Source organism: Rana temporaria, chromosome 9 (assembly GCF_905171775.1).
Source record: "Rana temporaria chromosome 9, aRanTem1.1, whole genome shotgun sequence".
NCBI classification, from domain to species: domain Eukaryota; kingdom Metazoa; phylum Chordata; class Amphibia; order Anura; family Ranidae; genus Rana; species Rana temporaria.
The window spans coordinates 88,450,215-88,473,349 of NC_053497.1; the positions used below are offsets into that span (position 1 = coordinate 88,450,215).

Below are 23,135 nucleotides of genomic sequence, written 5' to 3' on the forward strand. Positions count from 1 at the left end.
CCGCCCCTGGCACCCTGTGATTGGATCAAGTGGTCATGTGCGGCGGGCGGGCCTGGCCTATCCTCAATCGCGGGGAGCGGGGCTGGCCTTTGCTGCGAGCTGTGTATGACTGTACGCTCGCGGTATTCTCCGCCTCCTTCTCCTCAGGCTCTCCAGCGGAATTTGATCCATGAACATGTCCCTGTTTGGGCGGCCCGGGCATGCAGTGTGACAGGCGTCGGCAGTAGGAAGAAAAAAAAAGGTGAGAGACTCGTCTGCCTCGTGAGTTTTTGCTGCTGGCACGGGGAGTAGGTATTGGTCTGGGGAGAGGGAGGGAGCAGACAGAAAGTCATTGTGTAACGTGTTATGCCTCCATAGTAAAATGCTGGGGCTTTTACTATAGGAGGCATTGGTGGACTACAAGGCATTGGTGCAGTATTTTACTATAGGAGGCATTGGTGGACTACAAGGCCCAGCATTTTATTATAAGGGCATTGGTGGACTACAAGGCCCAGCATTTTACTATAGGAGGCATTGGTGGGACTAAAATGCTGGGCATTGTAGTCCACCAATGCCTTCTATAGTAAAATGCTGCAAAGAAAACTGGGGTTGGGACTTTAAATGAGGCGTATGAAAAACACATGCCTCCATCCCTATTGGATACAAAAAAAAGGGGGGTTTTGGGACTTTAAATGAGATGTGTTTTTAAACAAACAGTAGTATAAGTAAAATAGTAAACGTTTATAACCAGGCTCATACTTACCACCCAAACGGCAAGCCAAATTCAACTGTCTAACTGTATATGTTAAAAGCAGAGGATTGGTTGCACGCATTTGCAAGTACATGGGTACACATAGGTGCAAGTACACAATACCAAGCATAGGTGGAGGCGGGGACACACCCCTAGTCACCTGTCCTCCATCTACCCATCAGTCTTTACATGCGTCCATTGAGGAGACTTTAAAAGTTTAGTTAGGACTGCAGATCGCAGAGAGCCTTGTCGCTGGCTCTGCAGCTTACTCATGTACTTGCAAATGCGTGCAACCAATCCTCTACTTTTAACATATACCGTTAGACAGTTGAATTTGGCTTGCTGTTTGGGTGGTAAGTATGAGCCTGGTTATAAACGTTTACTATTTTACTTATACTACTGTTTGTTTAAAAACGCATCTCATTTAAAGTCCCCAAAAAAAACTTTTTTTTGTATAGTAAAATGCTGGGACTTGTAGTCCACCAATGCCCCCTATAGTAAAATGCTGGGCCTTGTAGTCCACCAATGCCCATATAGTAAAATGCTGGGCATTGTAGTCCACCAATGCCCCTATAGTAAAATGTTGGGCCTTTTAGTCCACCAATGCCTCCTAAAGTAAAATGCTGGACCTTGTAGTCCACCAATGCCTCTATAGTAAAATGCACCAATGCTGTCGTGTCAGTGTGTATTGTGTAGCGGTCAGTGTGTATTGTGTAGTGGTCTGTGGGTAGTTTATTGTGTAGTGGTCTGTGGGTAGTGTATTGTGTAGCGTTCAGTGTGTATTGTGTAGCGGTCAGTGTGTAGCCGGGGGGGGGGGGGGGGCGCCACAGGATTAGCTTGCAAAGGGCGCCTGAACACCTAAGGCCGGCCCTGAGTGTTGTATGTAGTATCCTGCAGCCACCAATCAGAATACACTATGCTGAAGCTAGACCACTGCACAATGAATTCTGATTGGCTTCCTAATGTGTTTATGATCCAGTAGTTGACACATATCTAAGACGAAATGGGCCTGGGTGCTCAGCAAAGCATGAAATACATATAATTCAAAAGATATGGTGACACATGAGGGACCCCCTCAACATACACATACATCGAAAGGCCCTCCTGCCAAACCTCACCCAGCTCTCTGCCTCTCTACAATACTATATACAGTAATAGAACTGATTACTCGGTCAATGAGCAATGCAATGAATATAGTGAATATACAACTCTAAATAGATAGTACTATAGCTAATCAGGATTGCCTGGCGTCCCAGGCCAAACTTCAATACAGTCTCCTGCTAATAGTTTGTGCACTTGTGCGTTGGCATGCGTTGGTGCGCAACACAAAACAACTGGGTAATAGTAAACTGTTAAAAGTTTCCTGAATAGTCAAACCGCAAAGATGGATATCAATGATCCGCCCTTCCGCAAGACAATCAGTACTTTCAGACAAGTGCCCGTCTCACCCAACCGGTTCAGGCCTTGTCCTTCTACGGCACACCGTCCGTCCGTCAGCAGTCTCCGGTCCTCAGACAGGTCGCAGGGTTACTGGGATCTCGTCCAATGACTCCAGCAGAACTCTGTTTCTTCTTCTCTAAGCCGCTCCGCCCAGGCGTATGTAGGCCTCAACTGCGGCCTACTCCCTGTGGAGACACTCCTGGCAGTGTACTCCTGGGTTGAAGAGGCGGTCCAGAGAGAGCCCGCCAAACATGTCCTCTCCCTTAAATTACCTTCCCCAGCTGGCGGTGCGGAAGGCAAAGCATCTTGGGGATGCACAGCTGCTCTCTGGGTAATGTAGTTCACTACAGGCCAGGGCAAATGGAGTCTCTTCTCCTTCTGAACTTAATTCCCCAAAATCCACTGCAGTACCAGAATGAAATGTAAACAACAGGTGGCTCTAACCCAACTCGGCCACAAGAGAAAGCTGAGATCCTTCACGATCAGCAATGGTAGCCTTTTGTATCACATCAGAAGGGCGATACCCCGCTACACAGAGAAAAACAATAAGTTATTATCCTAAAAAATCAAGCAAGAATGGGTAAAGATGGAAGTTCTGTCAATGGTGACAATGTGCCACTGAAAGGATCTGTTTCACAGGTAAGTCTTTCAAATTGTGCTAGTAAGCAGTGCATACTAGCACATTATGCCATTAACTTGTAGTGGAACTTTTTGTTTAAGATTTTTAACCTGCTCCATGTATTCCAGTCTCTAATCAATATTTTAAATTTACTGCACTGGGTGTCCCTAGAGAACATAGTCATAATGAATCTCTAACTGTACTCACTATTTAAGAGGCAGCAGGGGACAATTAGTTAACACTGCAAATTTGCCAGTGCCTGAGAGTTTCACCATGTGGTGTGGCTTAGAATGTTTTGCATTCTTTCCTAGCAGCTTCTTTTATCTTACCTTACTGTAACTCTTAGTGGACTACTTACAATGTATATTTATATATTCTCATGTGTTCCATTAGCCACGGCATTTTTCACAGCTACACATGATTCACATATTTGTTTTCCCAAAATGAAAGGACATGTGAACTTTGGATCATGAACATCTAACTGCAATTCCATTTACTGTTTCTAGAGGTGCACCGAAATTTCGGTCTAGGAAACATATCAGGCGAAATTTGTGTTTTTTTGCGATTGGTCAAAAGGGGGGCAGTCCTCCCTGAGTCCCCAGGTGCCACACATTGTGGGGTTTCATCCTGGTGCACCCCAGAGTCCTCCCCTCCAGCCTCCTCTCCTTTTCACGTAGAGCGGCGATCTCCCTCTGTGTCACAGAGCTGAATTGTTCCGCAACACCTGTAACAATGTCTCACATCCTGTGTTAAGCCTCGTACACATGGTCAGACATCCAACAAACTTTCCCTTGGATTTTTGTCCGAAGGGAGTTGTCCGGTCACACCCATAGCATACACACGCTCAGACTTTTCTGCAAACTTTTCTAAACATCACATGGTTTTTCTGCTCTTTACCGCCACCCTTTGGTTAACTTCTGCTATTGTTGGTTTATTTTAACATTGGTTCTGAGCATGCGTATTTGCACTTTGTACAAAAGTCAGATGGCTTGCTGTACACACGGTCAGACAAGGCACCATCGGACTGTTGTTGCCGAAAAGTTTGTCCGTTTGCAGACCCAACTTTTTGTCGGATGAAACCCGAAAAAGTTGGTCAGATGGAGCGTACACACAGTCGGACAAATTTGAAAACTTGCAGATTTTGAAGTTTGTTGGCAAAAAGTGTGACCGTGTGTATGGGGCTATAGACAGCACACTGATCCAATGCTGGGAAATTTAATCAGTGTGACTTGTATCATAGGAGGTAGGACTTTGTTACTGTGGCCGCCCCACTCAGGCAATTCAAATCCAGCTCCTTGACACAGCAGGAGATCGCCGACACAGAGGAGGGGGGTTAAGCTGACACAGAGGAGGGGGGTGACACAGAGGGGGGGATGGGGTGACACAGAGAAGGGGGGGTGACACAGATAAGGGGGGTAAGCTGACACAGAGGAGGGGGGGTGACAGAGGAGGGGGGGTAAGCTGACACAGAAGAGGGGAGGTAAGCTGACACAGAAGAGGGGGTGACACAGAGAAGGGGGTAAGCTGACATAGAGGAGGGGGGGTGACACAGATGAGGGGGGTGACACAGAAGAGGGGGGGTAAGCTGACACAGAAGAGGGGGGGTAAGCTGACACAGAAGAGGGGGGTGACACAGAAGAGGGGTTGTCACAGAGGAGGGGGTGAAACAGAGGAGGGGGGTAAGCTGACCGAGCAGATGAGCCCTCAGGAGACACACATCGGGAGGCAGGACTCCGGGAGCAAGCAGGCACGATTATGGAATCCACAGTGCAGCCCCGCCCCCGCCTCCACACATGACCAGCACCAGCTCTGCAGGGTCATTCACAGACCCCCCATGTCTGCTTCCCGGCCCGCCCCGCACATCGCACATGGCCCGTTCGGCCAATCACAGGGCGCCCGTTCGGCAAATCACAGGGCACCCACTGTAACAGCGATAGCGAGTACAGTACGGGATCATGCGTGCCACCCGTCTAAATGTATTGTCCGGAGACAGAGATCCGGGTGCTACTGGCCACAGGGCACATGTGTCAAAACCCAAAAGACTGTCCAGGTGCCCCTGTTACCTATGGCGCCCTGTGCGGGCACACAGCTCGCACACCCCAAAGGCCGGCCCTGACAACACTTTATCCCTGCTCTGCTTACTTACTCGAACTGAAAGGGGTTGTAAAGGTTTTTTTTTTTAAATAACAAACAAGTCATACTTACCGTATATACTCGAGTATAAGCCGACCCGAATATAAGCCGAGACACCTAATTTTACCACAAAAAATGGGAAAACTTATTGTCTCGAGTATAAGCCTAGAGTGCCCATCTGCATGCCTCACTGTGCCTCACTTTGCCTCACTGTGTCCATGTGCATGCCTCACTGTGTCCATGCCTCACTATGCCCATGCCTCACTGTGTCCATGACTAGACTGATGTTTAACATGGGAGTCTGTGGAAGGGGTGGCCGGCTATAAAAAATAGGTGCTCCCCGGCCGCAGGTCCACCGGACAAAAAACGTTGCACACTTGTAGAGGAAGAGTGGAGCTACATGTGTACCAAGTTTGGGGTCCAGAGGACCTACGGCCGGCCGGTACTGGGTCCCCAAATTCCAGGAGATCAGGCGCAAAAAGGTGACTCGAGTATAAGCCGAGGGGGGCATTTTCAAAACAAAAAAATTTGCTGAAAAACTCAGCTTATACTTGAGTATATACTGTACCTCCTCTGTGCAAGGGTTTTGCACAGAGCGGCCCCTGATCCTCCTCTTCTGGGGTCCCTCTGCGACTCCTCTTCTTGAGTGCCCCCACAGATAGACACTTTCCATGAGGGTACTCGTGGGGGCGCACTCCCGAGTCCTGCTGCTGGGTTCATTGACACAGACAACAGGACTCGGCCCCATCCCCTAGCTCCTGTGTCACTGGATTTGATTGACAGCAGTGAGAGCCAATGGCTCCTGCTGCTATCGATCTATCCAATGAGGACCCCAGACAGCTTCTGTGCTCGTCCCTATCACTGGAAGGATTGGGTTCAGGTAAGTAAAAGGGGGGCTGCTGCACTGCAGAAGGTTTTTTACCGGAATGCATAGAATACATTAAGGGGAAAAACCTTGAAGGTTTACAACCCCTTTAAAGCCCTCTATCTTTTGCAGCCAAGGAAGCTGCTATCATAGCCTCTGTGTGGTGTGCAGCTGCCATGGTACAGCACAAATAGTCAATTATGACACCAGCAATTGGATGGCTTGACAGTTTGGATGAAATCACAAGCAACTGTGATGGTTATCTATCACAGCATGCTTTGAATGTAACTGCTTGGGGAAACCGCTAAATCTATGGATTTTGTTCCCCTTTAATAAAGCATATATATCGTGGAATAAGCATAAACTGCACTCTGTTAGATTGTCTTTAGTTTTTTCAGCAAAGGTCAGTTGCAGCTTGTCTTCTACTCTTGTAACTTGCTCCACTCCCCTCCTTCCCATAATAGATCTTATACTAAGTGTGGCTCCAGACTACACCTCCCAGAGTCCTAGGTCACTGAATCTCAGCCTTCTATTATGACTCACAGTCACAGCTCTTTAAAACAAAGCAGGGGTATGAGGTTTGAACATAACATTCGCCTCTAATGAATACCACCTTGGTACGGATAGCAGCTCTGCACAGTCCTGGCAGCTGGAACCTGTTAGAATATTGATTTCTGGGGTTGTTTTTCACTGAGCTGACAGAGCATAGAAAGCTACAGAGTTCAGAGGTAAGACATACCACAGAATGGTTTTTATCTTTCCAAAGAAAAAGGATTGTAACATTTTGTTCCCAATTGCAAGTACTTTTATTGTCTGTAGACAGTTAGAAATGCAGTATTAATTATTAGGGTTTTCTGAATCAGATGAATCATACAGAACACTGAGCATCTAATTCAGTTACAATGTCTGTTTATTTGGAAAATAATCTTTCCTGGCCTTCCAAGTGCCTCACTTAGTCATTTGCTTGTTTTATTCAGCGTGTAAATTATATGGAATATGGTTGTTTTGTACCAGAAATACGCAGATAACCAAAAACGTTTACACGGATGTTTGTTTAAAAGTGGATTTACTGTCTCTAGTTATTTTCACATGCAAAAAATATGTTTTTGTATCCTATACAGTATTATTATAGCTTCAACTTTATAAAGTGTTATATATGCATAATTCTTTTTTATATTTTATAATTTCATTGCGTAGACAAAGTCTTAATCTTCCAGATAGTCACCAGTAATTACCTGTTAATTACACCAGAGGATTAATTAATAAGGCAAAGGACAAATACATACGTTAACCTAAAAACAAAGCTGTATTAAACCCAAAAATATAAATGTATTATATTGTAGCTTACCAATTGTGGTGACTGCATTTGTTTTCTACTTTTAGGCTTTTTTACCCTATATATATATATAGCAAGGATATGCAATTAGCGGACCTCCAGCTGTTGTAGAACTACAAATCCCATGAGGCATAGCAAGACTCTGACAGCCACAAGCATTACACCCAGGCAGAGGCATGATGGGACTTCTTGTAAAAAAAATAAATATATTATATCTTTTCATGTGACAACACTGAAGAAATGACACTTTTCTACAATGTAGTGAGTGTACGGCTTGTATAACAGTGTAAATCTGATGTCCCCTCAAAATAACTCAACACACAGCCATTAATACCTAAACTGCTGGCAACAAAAGTGAGTAAACCCCTAAGTGAAAATGTCCAAATTGGTCCCAAAGTGTCAATAATTTGTGTAGCCACCAATATTTTCCAGCACTGCCTTAACCCTCCACCATCTGTTTCAGGATGCCCCACAGATGCTCAATAGGATTTAGGTCTAGAGAAATGCTTGTCCAGTCCATCACCTTTACCCTCAGCTTCTTTAGCATGGCAGTGGTCGCCTTGGAGGTGTGTTTGGGGTCGTTATCATACTGGAATACTGCCCTGCGGCCCAGTCTCCGAAGGGAGGGGATCATGCTCTGCTTCAGTATGTCACAGTACATGTTGGCATACATTGTTTGCTTAAGAAACTGTAGTTTCCCAGTGCCCGCACCACTCATGCAGCCCCAGACCATGACACTCCCACCAGCATGCTTGACTGTAGGCAAGACACACTTGTCTTTGTACTCCTCACCTGGTTGCCGCCACAGACGCTTGATACCATCTGAACCAGATAATTTTATCTTGGTCTCATCAGACCACAGGACATGTTTCCATGTCCTTGGTCTGCTTGTTTTCAGCAAACTGTTTGCAGGCTTTCTTGTGCATCATCATTAGAAGAGGCTTCTTTCTGGGACAACAGCCATGCAGATCAATTTAAATCAAAGTGCGGCATATGGTCTGAGCACTGACAGGCTGACCCCCCACCCCTTCAACCTCTGCAGCAATGCTGACAGCCTGTTCTGAGTAGAGCATGTCCTGTTAATCCACTGTATGGTTTTGGCCACCGTGCTGCAGCTCAGTTTCAGGGTCTTGGCAATTTTCCTATAGCCTATGCCATCGTTACGTAGAGCAACAATTCTTTTTTATAAATCCTCAGAGAGTTCTTTCCCATGAGGTGCCATGTTGAACTTCCAGTGACCAGTATGAGAAAGTGAGAGCGAAAACACCAAATTTAACACAACTGATCCCCATTCACATTTGACACCTTGTAACACTACAAGTCTCACCGGGGAGGGAAAATGGCTAATTGGGCCCAATTTGGAAATTTTCACTTAGGAGTGTACTCACTTTTGTTGCCAGTGGTTTCGGCATTAATGGCTGTGTGTTGCATTATTTTGAGGGGACAGCAAATTTACACTGTTATACAAGCTGTACACTCACTACTTTACATTGTAGCAATGTGTTATTTCTTCAGTGTTGTCACATGAAAAGATATAATAAAATATTTACAAAAATGTGAGGGGTGTACTCACTTTTGTGAGATACCGTGTATATACATGTATTCATCTGGTGATTCAGCTAGTAAGTCTGTTATTTTTTTAGCTTCCTTTAATAAACAAAGCTGTCCAGAAAAAGTTAGAGGGTTAAGACAAACTATGTACAGGGGTGCTTAGAATAGTCAGCTTTTATTCATGTATGTAAAACGTTTATCCTAAAAGAGGAAGAAACTGTTGCTGTAACTGATTAGATGTGTGCATGTACGCGTGAGCGCGCGTGAGCGTGTGTTTTTTTTATTAATGGGTGCTACAGGAAATTAAAAAGTGGCATTTGGTCAGTTTAATGTTTTTGGATTTACACGTTTATTAATTTTTATTTTTAATTATGTATATAAAATCGCTGTTTTACAATTTAACATTTTTAAACATGGTAAATCTATGACAGTAAGTTCACAAAACACATAATGATCTAACACAAAAGTTGTACAAGCTAGGACTTAACCCTTGGGAGGTTCAGTAGATATACAGACGGCTAAAGCATAGATACCACAGTGTGGTTTTAAATGGGGTTCACTCAGAACAGAGACCAGTCAATAGTAGTGTACCACAAGGCTCTGTACTGGCTGGGTCCTGTTCTATTTAACCTGTATGTAAGGGATATAACTAAGGCCTCGTACACACGACCGAGAAACTCGACAGGCGAAACACATCGTTTTGCTCGTCGAGTTCCTTGTGAAGCCGTCGAAACTCGACAAGCCAATTTTCTCGATTCCCGTCAAGGAAATAGAGAACATGCTTTCATTTTGGCTCGTCGAGTTTCTCGACAGTTTCCTCAACGAAAATGTACACACGACCGGTTTCCTCTGCAAAAAAATATCTCCCAGCAAGTTTCTTGCTGTTTTTTGCCGAGAAACTCGGTCATGTGTACAAAGATTAAAGGTTTGTTAGGCAATGTCTGTCTTTTTGCTGTGTGTAATAGGGTCGATATCCCTGGAGGTGTCTGTAACATGATTTGGCATTGTTAGAAGATTGATCAAAGCAGTGGAGACTGAAGTTCAATGTTTCTAAAAGTAAAATAATGCACCTAGGGGAAAATAATCTCTTGAAGGAGTACAACATTTGAAATACCCCATGTTTAGGTACACAATGGGGTTTGTTTACTAAAGCTGGAAAGTGCAAAATCAGGCTCACTTCTGTATAGAAACCAATTAGCCTCCAGGTTTTATTACCAAAGCGTAATTGAACAAGCTGGGGTTAGAAGCTCATTGGTTTTTATGCAGAAGTGAGCCTTATTTTGCACTTTCCAGCTTTAGTAAATAAATCCTATTGTGTACTTAAAAGTGGGGTATGCCTGTATAGTGTTTGCAAGCACTACAGAAGAAAACGATTTGGGGGTACTTATTTCAGATGATTGCAAAATGAGCAAGTGGGAAAAGTGAAAAGAATTCTAAGAAGCATCACTAGAGGGACCACCAGCAGGAGGAATGAGGTCCTGATTCCCCTATGTAGATCTTTAGTGAGACCTCATTTAGAATACTGTGTCCAGTTCTGCAGACCTCACTTACAAAAAGATATTGATAGAATAGAACAAGTCCAGAGACAGGTAACAAAAATGGTGAAAGGTATGAGGGATAAAACATATCAAGGAGTGACTTCAAGAACTTAATATGTATAGTCTGGAGGAAAGAAGAGAAAGGGGAGACGTGATTGAAACCTTTAAATACATCTATGGGGTGAATACGGTTCAAAAGGGAAGTATTTTTAATATGAAACCAAAATCAAGAACACGAGGACATGACCTCAAACTAACTGGAGGAAAGTTCAAAACAAATCTTAGAAAGTATTATTTTACTGAAAGGATAGTTGATGCTTGGAATAAACTACCAGCAGAGGTAGTGCCACTGTCAACAGTAAATCGCTTCAAACATGCTTGGAACAAACATAGAACCATAGTCAGACAATAAAGTTAACAAAAAAAAAATGGGCATACTCGATGGACTACTTGGTCTTTTTCTGCCGGCACTTTTCTATGTTTCTAAAACATGTAGAACTGCATGCTTGTTAGCAACCCATTTATGACTAATACAGCCCATCGATGAGTCAACCCGCTGGTTGAATGAAAATAAAACTGGGCCAATTCCTCCATCCACACATTGGAGGTGGATGGGGGAATATTCCGCTATGGTATTCAGACAGTGGGGGGACTTCCCCCACGATCACAATACACTGATCAACACTGAAGGCTTTGGACTGTGTTGCTGATTGAGTGGGAAAATCTGCCAGGGCAGTTGTATAGAAGTCTATTGGTAGATCGACTTCTGTACAACTACAGAGCCCATACATGGATCGAAATTCATCAATTCCCTGCTGAATCAGATAAATTTCGACCCATGTATGGCTGGCTTGATCTAAGTGGTCCTATCTATGTATATAGAGAGCGAGATAAGGGATGCGTACCTCCTCTAAGTCATTCAACACCCTGTGTTCTCTTGCAACTTGAGTCATTTTCATAACAGTAGCATATTACAGAGCTTGAAGAAATCTGCTCTTCTGTTTGCAGTTTACCACTTTAACATTGTTATGCAATACTTATTTCCCAAATTAAAAATGATAACACATATTTCTACATATATAGCATTTGGTAAAATACTCCATAAATGCTTACTTTACAAACTGAGATCAGAGGAAGGGAGTAACCGCTCTAGTGTAGTTGCTGAACCTCTTCACTGGATCCAAAGCAACTGGTGCCGGCAATCCAATAGTAATGCAAAAAATAGGAAGGAAGGTTTGGACAGCTGCACTCCAAGAAATGGGTTCCTTTATTGTAAAATCAAATCAAATCACAAAAATACAAGCCACAGCAAAAAAAACAGATACAAGCTGACACGTTTCACACTGTAACTCAGTGCTCAAACTGAAATCAGGTGCCATTATGGATAATGTATGTACCTGGATAGAAATGTGGTTAAAGGAGCACGTCCAAAAGGTGGTGATAAATAACTTGTCTTCTGAATGGTCTGTAGTTGTAACTTAAATGAAATAGAGGTTAGGAATAAGTAGTTCAGTCTCAATGTTTGCTGACAATACAAAACAGTTTAGCAGTGTTGTAAAGCAATGTTCTTTGTTGTTCTTCTCAATGTTAACTCATCAGTCTGCTCAGGCCAAATTAAAATGGACTTTCTAGGTGACTTATTGATCTTCTCTCAGGAGTCATTTAACATGAGATAAGAATGTACAGCATGCTATTTAGATATAGACAGTAAATCAGATCCTTATGCGATCCATATATATGAAATACAATTATCAGTATATTAAAAATATAGATAGGTGTTACAATAGTGACAGGACACTGAAGTTTCATTTACAATGTAGAACTATCTAAAGTGCCCAAATACAGAGGAAACAAATTACATTTTCCAGTACTTCTCCAAGTAAAAAACTATTTGTACTTTGTTTCGATCTTCTCTATAACACTGAAGTATTGCTTCACAATTTCAGAATTTCACACATCTGCTTTAATGCATATTGAGACTAATATGGTAAGCTCTCAGTTCTAAAAGACACAATCCAGCTGTTAGCCAGTTAGACAGCACAAATACCATGACCTTTCATAGCAATGATTTATTAACCTCTGATTTAATGCAAATCCATGGAATGTGAACTATAATCAAAGTGCTGCAATGCATGATAAAATATCCAGAAATTGCAGTGTATTAAATGTAAGCTCTCAATAATCTTTAGGAGTATGAACACTGCAAATAAACATCATATACTGCTATACTGCATCATATACTGCTATTAAGCTTGAGGCGAGCACCAATTATGAAAATGATATATATGTGTGTATTGCTTTACCTACTAAAGGATTTGTTGGCTCAGAGTACTCACTCTCTCACTTTACTTTTCACAGTTTAAATAGTATGCAGTGATTTACAGGAACCTGAAATCTAAACCAATTTGGGTAATTACAGTGTTGTATTTAAAGATACATATCATTTTTAAAAGTCCATCTCCCCATTACCCTGCAAGTCTTAAGCCCCATACACACAACAGGACTTTTTCTGCAAACTTTCCCAAAATCACGTGATTTTTCTGATCTTTTCTGCTCTTTACCGCCACCCTTTGGTCAACTTCTGCTATTGTTGGTTGATTTTAACATTGGTTCTGGGCATGCGTGTTTGTACTTTGGACTAAAGTCCGATGGACTTTGCACTGTAGGACTTTTGTTGCCGAAAAGTTTGTCCGTCTGCAGAGCGAAATTTTGTCCAATGAAAACCGAAATAGTTTGTCCAATGGAGTGTACACACGGTTGGATTTTTTTGAAAACCTGCTCATTTTAAAGTTTGTTGTCAAAAAGTCAGATCATGTGTATGGGGCTTTATACTCACCTGTCCTTGATCCAGCAAGATATCAATGATGGTGTTGCCAGCAGATTACCAACCTTGTAGAGAAATGGGGCCAGGTAATGATATAGTGGTAATGATATAATGATATAGTGGCAGGTACTAGTACCACCTAGACCAATAACAATCACCCAGAAAAAGAGAGTATTTTAATAGACTTTCTCAGGAATGATAACAAACAATAAGTTGAATAAAAAATTATTTATTATACATAAAATGATACAACATTAAAACACATAAGCCAACCCCACAATAGATACAGCAGTTGTTGCTTACGGGTTACCCCGTAAGGTGTCTGTTGTTGTGGAGAATGGCCAAAGAAACCTCTACCGGTTTCGAGGGAAAACCGCTTCTTCAGGATGAATATCTGTGTCGTGGATAATACAATAACTAGCAGAACAAAAATTGCAAAAAATACATAAAGGTACACAATATATACACAGATTGTATAAAGTCATTGTGAATATCACACAGGTCTGCTTACCAGATTAAGGCCATGGACATTCCTCTGGCTCATTAGATGACCTCCCGCGGCGGACGAGGGGGATGTATGCGGCTCTCTAATAAATCAGTAATGTGTACAGTATTTAGAGTAATTTAAAAGAAAAATGGTAGGACAAGGGCACCATGTGAGCATATGGAACTGGAATTGTGTGGAGAGAGGGGGAATGGAGAGGAAAAGGAGGACAAGAAGCTGGAAATGTGAAAGGAAGTAAGGAGGGAGGGGGAAGGGAGAGGGCAAAAGGGGGAAAGGAAAAAAGGAGAGGAGCAGGAGAGGGGAAGGGAAGTGATAGGGACAGGGAAAGAAAGGGAAGGGGGAGGGGGAAGGGAAGAAAAGGGGGGAGACAAGGGGGCAAGAGGGGGGAGAGGGGAAAGGTGGCGAAAAGACAAGGGGAGGGAGGCAAAGAAGGAAGAAGGGAAAGAAGTACCAACCTTCTTTAGGAATAAATGAAAGTGCACTGTGTATGCACAGCTTGCCTCAGAAGATTTTCATTTACAAACGTTTTTATTAGGGTATTTAAGCCAGTGCAAAATATATATGCGCAGATAGGGTAAAAAATACATTCAAGACTCGAGGTGTGATTGTACAAGAATACAACTCTCATTGCGACATCAGATAAACGAGAGAACAAAATAACAGATCATAAAATAAAAATAAAATTATAATTAAAATAACAGCTTTGCTTCAGTAAGATGAAGAATATGACTACTGGGGTGAGTTTATGGTCATAATAAGCAGATCTATATGCCAAAATCAACCATACTTGATGAGTACTGATTGTATATGGGAGAAGGAGGAACCCCTAAATATAGATTAGACCTGGTAAGCTGACTAATTTGCCCATTTGCGTTCAAAAATGTGCATGAAATGCATGAGAGGGTGGTGCACTGTTTCCATCAGTCTAATAGATTCCATGCGAAGGAGCACCTGTGACCATGGAACCAAGGGGCATTGCCAATTTAGAGCAATAGCCTATTGGATGGCACTAAGAAGATTTTGAAGATCTGTAGTTTACTTACAATTTAGCATTAATCGTTCTACTGACCTGCTTATTATTTTGTCTAACTGGTGAATTGCTTGCATGCCAAATAGTTATTTTCTTGGTGACAGATTTTCTTTAGTAGTATTATAATATTAGTTGTACACTTATTAGTAGTAGTATACTTTTACTCTACCTCTAACATTTAACCCTTGTTGTCCCAAGGTCGAGTTTAAACTCTACATTGCAAACAAAACATTTTAAATAACTAAACGCATTCTGATTTTGAACACAACATTACCACTTTGCAGCTAGTAATTGTAGCTGATCAGCTGGCAAGAGTTCCTCCTATACACAATTTTGGTTCATTAAAATAATTTAATTTACATCAATAAAAATGGAAGAGAAATTAATTAGTGACATGAAATAGAAAAAAAACTCCCCATTTTTAGCCCTGCTCACCAGAGACCTCTCCGCAGTTCATGCACATTAAGATCACTCTGATCTGAATTAGTTACTCTTTTCATGAAATAGGTAACTTACAGTTCCATCTTGGCATGTTGTTAAGTGTTCCTTTGGGTGATGCTGTTTTATGCATTTACAGAATCTTGTTTTATTTTTAATGATTATGGAACATCAGAGCTTTATTTTATTTTTTTGAATTGCTTGATGTTTCACCGTAGTGATTACATTTTAATTTAGGAACACACATGATTAACTTGCTGTGAATAGAAATCATTTTGCTAAGAGGTTTTTACTATGATAGTCTATTTATATTACTACTACATCCACTCTCACAATTTATGGATCAATACTTACTGTGGGCATTTATTGAGAAATTGCACATTATTGTCATGAAGCTATTATGTATTTTTAGTAATTATCATTTGTGTGCTGGTAATTCTGCTGGATTGTGGCATGGCCCCTGATTCAATATGTAGCAATGTTATTTAAAAAAAATGTTTTTGATTTGCTTCTTTAGCAAACAACATTCATTAAGCTCCTACTCCCTTCCCCATGTCCAGCATATACTTTCCTTTCCTTAGCTCATCTTCCTCTTTATTAAGTGCTGGGCAGGTCAATGTGCTAATATATTTAGCATGCATGGCTCTCCTACATACATAACATGTGATAAATGAGGCTATTGCTTTTTCTTAATACGCCTTCTATAGGGCTCTCATCCTTATAATTCCTTTACTGACTGCAATGTCACTGTCCTAGAACAAACATGTATATGTCAACTGTACCTAATATGCACATCACTCTTCTGGGTTAGTGATTTTATTTTCCATTCATTTTTATTAACCACTTCAATACAGGGCAGTTTCACCCCCTTCCTGCCCAGACCAATTTTTAGTTTTCAACTCTGTCGCATTTTGAATGACAATTGCGCGGTCGTGCGACGTGGCTCCCAAACAAAATTGACGGTCTTTTTTTCACACAATTAGAGCTTTCTTTTGGTGGTATTTCATCACCTCTTCGTTTTTTATTTTTTGCACTATAAACAAAAGAAGAGCGACAATTTTGAAAAAAACACAATGGCCCGGATTCAGATACGAGTGCGGGCCGTCGTATCTATGCGCCTGATTCAGTGAATTAGTTACGCACAGATTTCCCTAAGATCTGACCGGCGTAAGTGTCATACACCGTCATATCTCAGGCTGTATATTTACGCTGGCCGCTAGGTGGTGCTTCCGTTTAGTTACGCAAGGAATATGCTAATTAGGTATTTATGCCGATTCAGAAACGTACATCCAGCCGGCGCATTTTTTTACGTTGTTTATGTTAGGCTTTTTCCGGCGTAAAGTTAATCCTGCTATATGAGGCGTAGCTAATGTTAAGTATGGACGTCTTTTCCGCGCCGAGTTTTGAAAATTTTACGACGTTTGCGCAAGTCGTTCGCTAATAGGGCTTTGTGTAAGTTCCGTTCACGTCAAAACCAATAAGGCTTTGCGGCGTAATTTCGAGCATGTGCACTGGGATTTTTTTTAAAACGTCAAATACGTGGGGTCACAGTGTATTTACATAAAACACGCCCACATCATCTCCATTTGAATTAGGCGGGCTTACGCCGACACACATACGTTACGCCGCCGTAACTAAGGGCGCAAGTTCTTTCTGCATACGGAACTTGCGCCCTAAGTTACGGTGGCATACCGTATGTGAGCTACGTTACGCCGCGCCGGCAGATACTGCAATGCATCTGAATCCGGCCCACTATCTTTTACTTTTTGATTTAATAAATATCATAATTAAAAAAAAAAAAAAAATATTTTCTCCTCAGTTTAGACAGATACGTATTCTTCTACATATTTTTGGTAAAAAAAATTGCAATAAGCGTATTTGATCCGTTTGCGCAAAAGTTCTAGCGTCTACAAAATAGGGAATAGAATTATGGCATTTTTTTTTTTTTTTACTAGTAATGGTGGCGATCTGCGATTTTTATTGTGACATTGCGGCCGACATATCGGACACTTTTGACACATTTTTGGGACCATTCACATTTACACAGCGATTAGTGCTATAAAACTGCACTGATTACTGTGCAAATGTGACTGGCAGGGAAGGGGTTAACACTAGGGGGCGCTGAAGGGGTTAAATATGTTCCCTAAAGTGTGTTCTAACTGTAGGGGGAGGGGGACTCACAAGGGGAGGAGATTGATGTGTGTTCCTCTGTACTGGGAACACACATCAGTCTCCTCACCACTGACAGGACATGGATCTGTGTATTTACACACACAGATCCATGGTCCTGCCGTGATTGCGGGCAATCGCGGGTGCCCGGCGGACATCGCGGCACGCCGGCCACGCGCACTGGTTCCCGAGCAATGCGGTGGGGAATGCAAGGACGTCATATGACGTCCAGTCGAAGGCCAAAAGGTCCCTGCCTACACCATTTTACTATGACTCGGTAGGGAAGTGGTTAAGGTTATAAATCATAAAGAAATAAAACCATACAATAGAGTATAGAAAAGTACTAGTAGAGGAACTGCATGACCAGAGATTAAGGGTTGCGTTTGTGATTTTCTAAGGCCGCTTTCACACCAAGGCGTTGGCAGCGGTAAAGCGGCAATTTACCATTGTTATTGAGGAGATATTCGGCCGCTAGTGGGACGCTTTATTTTATTTTTTTTTATTTTTTTTACGTGTATTTTGTGCGTGTACTCGAGAGAGGAGCCGGACTGCAGGAGTTGGGAGTAAGCAGGCCTCCCCCAGAGGCAATCTGCCACCTTTCTCCATGCCCCGGGTGGCAATGACAGGTGTGTGAGGGGGTCCTCCCACACAGCCCGCCCTACCTGCTCCGCTTTGAAGCCCAACGGGGCAGAGGGACTCCCTATAAGGGAGTGAGAGGATTTTCCCGCTCAACCAGCCCCATTAGTCCTTCGCCTCTCTTTTTTAGAGACCGCGTGGTCAAACTGCGTGCATGTTAACCCAATTTCGAGTGCATGTAAGTGTGGTGGTTTTTGTGGGAGGGGGGTGGGCGTACTAAGCGCAGGCTTACCTCGCATAGCACACCCACCGGGAGCCGGGCTGAGACCACCAAACTCAATTCACATGTAGCCGAGAGTGGGACGCTTTTAACCCCCGCTAGCGGCCGAAAAAGGGTTAAAACCACCCGGAAACCGCCGCTGCAGCAGCGCTTTGTTGGCGGTTCGGGTGTGCTGCCCATTCATTTCAATGTGCAGGAGCAGTGTATACACCGCTCCAAAGATGCTGCTTGCAGGAGTTTTTTTAATATCCTGCCAGCCCATTGCCTGAGGGCTTTCACACTGAGACTGCAGGGGAGCCATTTTTCAGGCGCTTTACAGGCACTATTTTTAGCCCAAAAGTGCCTGAAAAACACCCCAGCGTGAATGGGGTCTAAGTAATAAAGCAAGGATAATAAAGACAGCCCCAGAGCATGTACCCTTAAATACACAGCAGCAGTAAATCTCAAGTTTATATTCTGATAGGCTTTTAGATTGCTCAAATTTACACACATGAATACGCACACAAACAACACCACACACAATTTTAAAATTGCCTCCCAGAGCCCGTTCACACTTGTACCGTATTTATCGCGGTATAACGTGCTCCCGCGTATACCGCGCACCCCTAAAGTGGCCCCAATCCTGTGGAAAAAAAGTTTTTTTGTTTTTTGTACTTACAGTTTTGGTGTCATGTGCGGCATCCATCGGCGGCCTCGTCGGGTCCGCCGTCCTTCTGCGGCTTCGGGTGTCGTCTTCGGCGGGTCGGGTGTCCTCTTCGGCGGGTCGGGTGTCCTCTTCGGCGAGTCCGGCGTCCTTCTGCGGCGTCCTCCCCGCTCGTTTCCTGCCACGAGTTTGAATACTGCGCCGGCATATACCGAGCGCAGTACACTCTTGAATCTTCGGGCAGGCTCGGCAACTGTCACGCTGACGTCCTGTACGCTCAGGACGTCAGTGCGAGAGGCGCCGAGACTGCCCGAAGATTCATGAGTGTACTGCGCTCGGTATATGCCGGCACAGTATTCAAACTCGTGGCGGGAAAGCGGGTATCGGCGTATATCACGCACCCACGATTTTGCCCTGATTTTCAGGGCAAAATAGTGCGCGGTATACGCCGATAAATATGGTATATTGTGTCATGTATGCTATAACACACATTTCCACAATGCACTTGCTTTGTGTGAGCTTTTATTATCTCTGTCGAAGAGGAACTAAGGCGATACACTATATTACCAAAAGTATTGTGATGCCTGCATTTACATGCACATGAACTTTAATTGCATCCCAGTCTTAAGCCTCGTACACACGATCAGTCCATCCGATGAGAACGGTCTGATGGACCGTTGTCATAGGTTAACCGATGAAGCTGACTGATGGTCCGTCGTGCCGACACACCATCGGCTAAAAAAACGATTGTGTCAGAACGCGGTGACGTAAAACACAACGACGTGCTGAAAAAACGAAGTTCAATGCTTCCAAGCATGCCTCGACTTGATTCTGAGAATGCGTGGATTTTTAATAGATGGTTGTGCCTACTAACGATCGTTTTTTTCCCATCGGTTAGGAATCCACAGGTTAAATTTAAAGCAAGTTGGCTTTTTTTTAACCTATGGTAAAATAACCTATGGGGCCCACACACGATCGGTTTGGACCGATGAAAACGGTCCATCAGACCGTTGTCCTCTGGTTAACCTATTGTGTGTACGAGGCCTTAGTCCGTAGGGTTCAATATTGAGTTGACCCACCCTTTGGAGCTATAACAGCTTCAACTCTTCAGGGAAGGAAGTCCACAATGTTTAGAAGTGTGTATTTGGCAATGTTTAACCATTCTTCCAGAAGCGCATTTGTGAGGTCAGGCACTGGTGTTGGATGAGAAGGCCAGGCTCGCAGTCTCCGCTCTAATTCATCCCAAAGATGTTCTATCTGGTTAAGGTCAGGTAGGCCAGTCAAATTTGTCCACCCTAAACTCGCTCATTCATGTCTTTATGGACCTTGCTTTGTGTACTGTCCAAATCATATGGTGGAGGGGGGATTATGGTGTGGGGTGTTTTTTAAGGGTTTGGGCTTGACCCCTTAGTTCCAGAGAAGGGAACTTTTAAGGCGTCAGAATACCAAGACATTTTTAAAATTCCATGTTCCTAACTTTCTGGGAACAGTTTGGGGATGGCCCCTTCCTGTTCCAACATGACCACACACTAGTGCACAAAGCAAGGTCCATAAAGACATGGATAAGTGAGTTTGGGGGGGGGAGGAACTTGACTGGCCTGCACAGTCCTGATCTCAACCCGATAGAACACCTTTGGGATGAATTGATGGAGTGGAGACTGTGTGCCTGACCTCACAAATGCGCTTCTGGAAGAATGGTCAAACATTCCCATATTCTTAAACCTTGTGGACAGCCTTCCCAGAAGAGTTGAAGCTTGTATAGCTGCAAAGGGTGGGCCAACTCAGTATTGAACCCTACGGACTAAGACTGGGATGCCATTAAAGTTCATGTGTGTCTAAAGGCAGGTGTCCCAATACTTTTGGTATTATAGTGTATCTAAAGCGGTAATATAGTGTCCTTGAAACCTACCTGTGCTTCAGTAGTCTAATGCAGTGTTTCTCAACTCCAGTCCTCGGGGCGCACCAACAGGTCATGTTTTCAGGATTTCCCTCAGATCAAACTGCTGTGGTAATTACTAAGGCAGTGAAACTGATAAAATCACCTGTGCACAATAATGGAAAGCCTAAAAAAAAAAAGACCTGTTGGTGCGCCCCGAGGACTGGAGTTGAGAAACACTGGTCTAATGCCCAAGATGTTCCTCACTGGGGCTGGCATCTTCTCCATGTTTTTTTCCGAGTATTGATCTACAACCATTTTGATTAGCCGACACAGGGTGAAATTACTCCTGTGCAGGTGTTCAGTCATCCCAGAACACAGACACTGTACTAGAACAGTTCCGCAACCCTGTCCTCAGGGCCCACTAACAGGCCAGGTTTTATGTATTACCTTGGGGAAATGCAGACTAGAATACTGCAATTGTATAGGGGATATATGAAAAAAGAAAAATTGACTTTGTAGGCACTGGTTGAAAAAGTAAAAAATATATTTTAGTAAGAGAAAAGATACAAATTCACAACAAGATGCTACATGCATCCATAAAATACATAATATTAAAAAATGTTGTGAGAATATAGAACCAGATATGAGGACCACAGGTAGCGATTGTTGTTGTTGCTGTCACTGATATGAACTAGTCTGGCCTGGGTTCACTCTGTTCAATTCTTGACCTACATTCAAAACAGTTCCAGAGAATGCTCTACTAGTTTCGCGGGACGTGGCCGCTTCTTCGGGAGCTTTGGAACTAAAATATAAAGAACATCAAATAATAAACTGAAATAACATTGGAAAACAAAAAATGCTAGACAGCAAATTCCCTGCCGGGATCCTGATTTAGCATAAGAATATTTCCTTAGAGTGTACTCACCAATTTAAAGGTGTTTTAAATAAGGTGTTGCAGCATCGTTGCATTCCTCAAAGGTGGGAAGGCCCCCACTCAACTGGATCCAGCCGGGTCAGTGGAGATGAACTGTGCTCAAAGCCGAAGACCCAATGGTTGCTGTAGTGGTTCAGGTTACACACGAGGGGGTACAGCGGGTAACTAAAAAAGACGTGTTTGGTTTAGGCTGATGACCAAAACGTAATTAAAGAGGAAGGGGTTCCCTAGTTGCACCTCAAAATATTTGAAAAAGTATTATAAGAAAAATAAGGACATATAGTGGTGGAATAATGTTTTCAGGTTAAAAAAACAACTACTGTTTGAAAAATACTTTATTCACGAATAGGTTAATTAATAATGGAGGATTTTTAGGGGGATATATTTCTGGGTCTAAAGATATTAAGATAGGGTAATGCTATATATATTAACCACACCCTATATATTATTATACATACACACTTTAATATTATGTATTTTATGGATGCATGTAGCATCTTGTTGTGAATTTGTATATTTTCTCTTATTAAAATATATTTTTTACTTTTTCAACCAGTGCCTACAAAGTCAATTTTTATTTGTTCATATATACCCTATACAATTATTCAGGATGTGGCACTTTAATTACTAAGTATGTTGATTGCCATCCAAGGGCAAAGCAATCAGTTTCTAGAATACTGCAATCACTGAGCAGCAAATGGGCATTCCCCAGGTTTTTGTTGTTATCAGCAAATGATATCACCTGTGATGTATTTGAGTTATCTTGCAAACCTGGCCTGTTAGGCACCATGCCCACGAGAAGCAATTACAAACACCTCTAAACTCACGTTTTCAAAGGCAAAAACCGGCGTTTAAAACGCCCGTTTTTGCCGCAAATTGCGCGGCATTTTGCCGCGATTAGCGGCGTTTTACCGCATTTGAGGCTGTCAGCGCTTATCTCAAAGACATTGTAGACCCTCCCAAAGTTTAAAACGCAAAAATAAAACGCTTCTGAACCCAAAATGTTGCGTCTGTAAAAAACGGACATAAACCCAACTGCTTTAAAACGCCAAAAAACGTGATTGTGTGCATGGACACATAGGATAACATTAAATGTGTTCAGGGGCAGTTGAAAAAAATGCCCAAATGCCTCTGAACTCGAGTTTAGCAACGTCTCGTGTGCATGGGGCCTTAGTGGACCCTGAGGACAGGGTTGATGACCACTGTACTAGAACATAAACAGTGTACATTTTAAAGAAGACTGTGAACAGGCAGGTAGGCTTACTTTGCTGCAGAAGAGGCAGTTTTTTAATTTTAGATGTTAATTACCCTTTAAACTGTCTTATATTAACAAATGCATTATGCATATACATCAGGAATACACAGGCTTTACAAAGGCTGGACAACCGCATACTCATGCCTAAATACTGCGTTAGGTACACTTTAAGAGCGACACAGTTATAACTTTGCATATGTGTAAGTTGTCAGTGGATCTATTTATTATTATTATTATTATTATTATTATTATTATTATCATTATTATTATTATATGCAATATACACATTAGGCAATTATTGCAGCAATATTTAACTAGCAAGTTTAAACAATGGTAGGAAAACATCAGCCAGAGTACAGCAGGGTTATGTTGGTCACAGACTTCACTGTT

General features: G+C 42.6%; 1 protein-coding gene across 1 annotated transcript in view; it reads left to right on the forward strand.

Moving 5' to 3' along the window:
- Window positions 1-6,244: 6,244 nt before the first annotated feature.
- The window catches only part of CAPN6 (calpain 6), a 99,761-nt gene continuing 82,870 nt past the window's right edge, over window positions 6,245-23,135 (forward strand). Inside the window, exon 1 of the mRNA XM_040323874.1 lies at window positions 6,245-6,515. The gene's annotated coding sequence lies outside the window, so the exon portion shown is untranslated. The remainder of the gene's footprint in view (window positions 6,516-23,135) is intronic.